The sequence below is a fragment of the Myotis yumanensis genome, unplaced genomic scaffold (genome assembly GCF_028538775.1).
Source record: "Myotis yumanensis isolate MYYU_CA2020_CCGP unplaced genomic scaffold, mMyoYum1.0.hap1 SCAF_13, whole genome shotgun sequence".
NCBI lineage: Eukaryota > Metazoa > Chordata > Mammalia > Chiroptera > Vespertilionidae > Myotis > Myotis yumanensis.
Genome location: NW_027223764.1, coordinates 40,120,202 through 40,125,742, shown reverse-complemented (window position 1 = coordinate 40,125,742; position 5,541 = coordinate 40,120,202). Strand labels below are relative to the sequence as shown.

General features: G+C 42.3%; 1 long non-coding RNA gene across 5 annotated transcripts in view; it reads right to left on the bottom strand.

Annotated features, from left to right (window-relative positions):
- Window positions 1-1,536: 1,536 nt before the first annotated feature.
- Window positions 1,537-5,541, bottom strand: part of LOC139021967 (uncharacterized) — a 58,583-nt gene continuing 54,578 nt past the window's right edge. For 3 of the 5 annotated variants that reach the window (XR_011473576.1, XR_011473575.1, XR_011473578.1), the window contains 2 exons: window positions 4,422-4,512; window positions 1,537-3,026 (listed from right to left, as the gene is read on the bottom strand). This is a non-coding gene — a long non-coding RNA (uncharacterized lncRNA). The remainder of the gene's footprint in view (window positions 3,027-4,421; window positions 4,513-5,541) is intronic. The other 2 variants (XR_011473577.1, XR_011473579.1) reach the window with 2 other exon arrangements.

Sequence of the window (5,541 nt, the reverse complement as noted above, 5' to 3'; positions counted from 1 at the left end):
TGGGAGCGAGCGAGCGAGCGAGGGGGTGGGTAGAGCGAGAGCAACGGAGACCGGCCGGCGTCGTTCTCGCGAGACCAGAGCGTTGGTCCCGCTTTGGCGCAGCGGGCATGTAGTGCGCTTGCGCGGTACTAGGCTCCCGAGTCGGACGCGGTGGGGAGCCGAGGCGGATCCATTAGAGGAGGGGGCGGGGAGATCCGCCCGTCTTTCCTCCGGTTCAACCACCGGAGTCTCAGAGCCCCCCTTGCCGGCCTCTTGGAGGACGAGTGGCAGCCGTGGGCCGCCCGCCCCGCGTTGCTGGACGAACCGTGGTGTCTCGGTTTGGAGCGGTTCTCCGGTCCCCTGTGCGCCGCCCCCCCCCCCCCCGCAACAAATTCCAGCAAGTCCCGCGCTCACCCCAGCGTCACCTGCGTGGAAAGGCGCCACGTGGTTCAGCCGCCAAACACAGGGAAGGGGTTCCTTGTCCACCATGTTTGCATTATGCAGTAAAAATAGTTGTTCAGTGCTGGGGCGATCCGGGTGTCCACCAGACCAATGTGGGCCGGGGGCCTGGGGCTCCTCTGTCCTCGCTCTGGCGCCGCGGCCCCGCTGCCCCACAGCCGGCCTGGTCGGGCGGCTTCTGGATCGATTCCCGCCCGGCCGTTTCCCTGCAGGTCTCACCTCGCCTTCGCTTTCCTCTTGCCTTTCATCTCTCGCACTTTACAATCGGAGTGACTGGTTCAGCGCCCACGGCCCACTCGGGTTTTCTGTATCGAGCTTTGCCTTCTTGGAAATTGTGCGTACAAGTGACACCTAATAAATACTTTTTGGTTATGCTCACATGCCACCAAGGTTCCTAGTGACCCTTCTTGTTTTTTTTTTTAATTAAAAAAAAGAAAAGCAAGCTGAATTTTGGGGAAGGATGAAGGGCAGTCATGGTAAAGAGATGAATGCAAGTTAAGGCCCAAACGTAGGAACGGACATGAAGTGAGAAGGGGGGAAACTAAGGTGTAGACCTTCAACATCCAGTCCGACTCTGCTTTGTGCGGCGGACATTGGGAAGCCTAGAGGGTGGGATAGGGGCACAAAGGCTGTTAGCAGTGAAGAAACCTGAGTAATTCCACCCCCATGAAATCTGGGTGTGTAGGATGGACCCAGGAAGCCAGCTACCTTCAGATAATGGAAACTTGCATTTCACGACTTGAATTCAGCCTCAAATCTGCTCAAGTGGGACAGTCTTGAGCTCGCCCCTGCACCTTTCCCATCCCCTCCCCTTGCCTCCAGGGGTCTCGCTCTGACTTTTTTTCTCTCCTAAGCTCAAAGGGCCCTGTCTTTTGCGTCTGTAACTTGTTTCCTGAAGCCCATTTTTTCTACTGCTCATTTCTTCTACCTCTGTGGCTTTCTAAATAAACGTTCTCTTATAGTTTGAAAAAAAGGCAAGTGTGGGACAGTAAGAATTGGCTAAGCCGTGGTGCTGTTGTGCCTTTCTTGAGCCCATTCCCTGAAAATGCCCCCAGAGAAAGGGTCATCCTTACAAGAGACAGGAAAACAAAACCGGGATAACAACAGTAGCTCACGTTTATTGAGAACTTGCTTGAGCTAGGTGCTGTGCTCAATTCACCGACTCCTTACAGCCCTGAAAGATAGTAATTATTATTATCCCCAATTTACAGATGAGGTGCCTGAGTTTAGAGAAGTGAAAAAAAAAAAAAAAAATTTACCCAGGGTCACACCCCCTAGGGCAGCGGTTCTCAACCTGTGGGTCGCGACCCCTTTGGCGGTCGAACGACCCTGTCACAGGGGTTGCCTAAGACCATCCTGCATATCAGATATTTACATTACGATTCATAACAGTAGCAACATTATAGTTATGAAGTAGCAACGAAAATAATTTTATGGTTGGTCACAACATGAGGAACTGTATTTAAAGGGCCAGAAGGTTGAGAACCACTGCCCTAGTGGCAGAAGCTAGGATCTGAACCCAGGTGGTTTTACTCAAGGGGCCAGGGTTATTTCAGGCAAATGGAAGTTACTTCCCCTGAAAAACACTGGAGTTACCAGGACAGGAGACCTGCAGTTAACAATTAATTGGCTGGAGACTTTTAAATAGGGCTGAAACTTGATTGTTCTGGGTCACAGACACCATGAGCACCCCACCCTCTTCATTTTTAAAATAACTGCTGTATTAGTAAAGACTCCAAGATCTCACACTTCAGATGGAGTTCTTTCCTGGTTTTAAGTCACATTCCCTACTTTATCCTTTCAGTCTTTCCACCTGATTTGGTAGATGGAATTCTGTAATCCATTTCATCCCTTGCCTGAATTGGAACAATCTATTTACTGCCTGGTTGAGTTTGGCATTCTTTCCACATACTTACTTTGTGTGGTTATGGGCCACAATCCTAAAAGCATTGTAATGATTCTTTACCACCACACCTTGATGTTTTCTTTGGACATAATTTCTTTGTGTTGTGCACTCTGCTGTTTGCCCGTGTGAGTGCTTAGGAAGAACTTGAAGCTAGCTAGTACATGTAGAAGCTAGTACATATATTCCTTTTGCTTTTTTATCATTATAGCAAGTAGGAAGTTTTGAGTTTTTAAAAAAGTACACTATATAGGGGTATACCTAATCTACTTTACGATTTTTCTAAAAAAAAAAAAAAAAGGCTATCAACTATTCCCATTTGCAAGTTGAATCCTGTAAGTATGGCTTGGTGGCCACTGCTCCAATGATCCCTACACAATTGTTCCCAGCTGGACCTCCGTGGAATTGTTTCCATAGAGATGGTTAGAAATAAGGGCTCCCAGCTGCTTTTGGGATTTTTTTCTCTCTCTATTTGTCTTGCTTTCAGTCATTTCAGTGCTTTTCTATTAGCATAGAGATCAGAGGGACCCTGGAGAGGATCTTGTTAGGGGCCGTAATGAGAGAAAAGATGAAAAGGGAGAAGGAAATGGAAGTACCTACACCACCCAGGGGAAAACAAGACAATGAACGCGTGATCATGTATTACACCATCAAGAGGAGAGGAGAGGAAAATTCCATGCAGAGCCTAGGAGAAAGAGAAAGATACAGAAATCCAGAGTTTGCACTTCTGGGGGAGGAAGGCATATTAACTAAAAATTGGTTAAGATAGTTGTTCATATATTCCCCCAATGACTTTCTAAATTAACATAAAAACTGGATTATCATAATCTTTTTGCCTATATGAAAAGCATATAAGTTAAACATAACAAAACTAAGTTTTTAGAAGTGTGACTAATTAAGGTAGTTAATGCCTTTTAAACACTAAATCTGTCTTACTAACGTTTTGTGAAATGCTTGTTCTTGGATTTATATATGCCTCCCATCTTTAGAAAGAAGTGATCTTCCTTGTCATGATTCCAAATTGTTTCTCAAGACAAGGCTTAATTACACTGTTAACATTCTTAACACTTTTTTTGTTTCTTTAAGTCATATAAGTGTTCATCTGGGACTAGGGAAATTCAAAGATCTCACCCACTTTTTATAATTATACACTAAGTAAGCAAATGGAAATTTAAAAGGAAGAAAGCACCTACCACACTAATTTTTGAAAATAATTAAAATTATTGAACATTCTTTCTGTTCCAGTGGACTGATGTGAAGAATAGGGAAAACAGTTACAAATTATAGCTACTTAAGGAATTGAAATCAAATTATTGTACTGCTTTTATTGTGTCATAAGCACATTAATAACTTAGAAAGCAGCACAGATAAAAGAGGAGCACACCGTTTCCTGCCCTCCCACCCACATGATTTTAAGCTTCTGACTGGTGGAGAAAAATGCAGGTTTCATTATATATGTACCTATGCCAATGATTGTTATGTTGGGGGGTGGACACTCTTTAAGTAACTAATTTTCACAACCATCTAGCCTAGTTATTATGGACCAAGAAATAGAAGAATCAGGAGATAAAGCTCCAAAGATTACCAAGAAAATCAATGGCAAAATTTAGAACTGTCTTCATAATCAGTGAGCCCGCAGGCCTAGGCTCCAACCCCAGTTTTGACACTTACCTACCAGTTGTTGGATTCTGAGGCAGTTAACTTTTTGGAACCTCAGTTTCTTTTTAAAAATTTATTTATTGATTTTTAGAGAAGGAGAGAAAGGGAGAGGGATAGAAATACCAATGAGAAACCTCATCGATCTGCTGCTTTCTGCACGCCCCCTATTGAGGATGGAGCCTGCAACCTGGGCATGTGCCTTGACCGGGAATCAAACTGTGACCTCTTGGTTGATGCTCAACCACTGAGCAACACCAGCTGAGCTGAACCTCTAAAATGGGTTGTTAGGTTGTTATATAGGGTAGTGATTAGTAGTTGAAATAATAAAAATTCTAGTTCCATCCTATTTCATGTGTGTTTGTCATATCATTGTTAATAAAAGTGGTTCATTCCTATTAAACAAGTCCTTGCTTGTACCTACCACTGGATCCAGCTCTGCAGGGTGGTCCTGGGTGGGCTTCGGGATCCTGTCGATTACGCCAAGTAAATGTTGATGTAAGAAAAATTCAAACCTGTGGAGAATTTTTATGAGTTTATTTGAACCAAACCGATGACATATGCCAGGGAGCAAGATCTCCAATGATCCCTGGCTTTTGTTTTTAGGTTGATAATTAACCTCAAATTAGATAATTTTGGCTGAAGTGGGGAGCATGGATATTGAGAGGGGAGAAGAGAGAAGACTAGGAGAAGGCCCAGCAGAGATGATGAGCACTTAAACTAGAACAATGGTATTAGGGATAGATACAAGAGGATGACTTTGAGAAATATTTAGAAGCTATTTTCAGCAGGATTTAGTGGTTGATTAGAGGGGCTATGGATGCGTGAGTTAAAAGAAGTCAAGGGTGAATTATTTTTGGTTTAGGGTTGGATGGTAGGGACAGCAACTGACATAGGAAATATAGGAATGTTGGGTATGTTGATTTAGAGATTCCATGTTTAATCCAAGTGGCTATATCTAGGAGGAAATTAATATGTGCTAATTAATATAAATTTGGTATTCATCAACATACATTTTACTTTTGCATTCTGGAGGTTTGGGAAATAGACTCAGGTTAAGTAAACTTGGTATAGAATATGTCGTAAAAATTGGAATTAGAATTTATTAACTTATACTGAGGAACAATGAGGAATGAGAGTTACATGTAATTACATTTAATTAAATTACATTTAATGTAATCAGGTAGGGTTTAAGCTTGTCATTTTGCTATTGGTCTCTATATGTCTTATGTCTTTATTGTTCCTTTATTCCTTCATTTATTGCTTTTTTGCATTAACTAGGTATTATATATGAATATACATAATCTATATTTATAGGAAGCATGCATTTGTAAGTGTACATAAAAAACAGAAGGATACATATAGAGAGGGCTACAAGATTTTGAAAGATATTATTTTGTTATTCATGGGATTATATTAATCATAACATTTTCAAAAAACCCACTATTTCCCACAATTGCTAAAGTTAAATCCAAATGTATGTATGTAAAGACATAGATAATATTTTTCTCTAATGACTTTGTAGACCCATGCTTCCATAACTT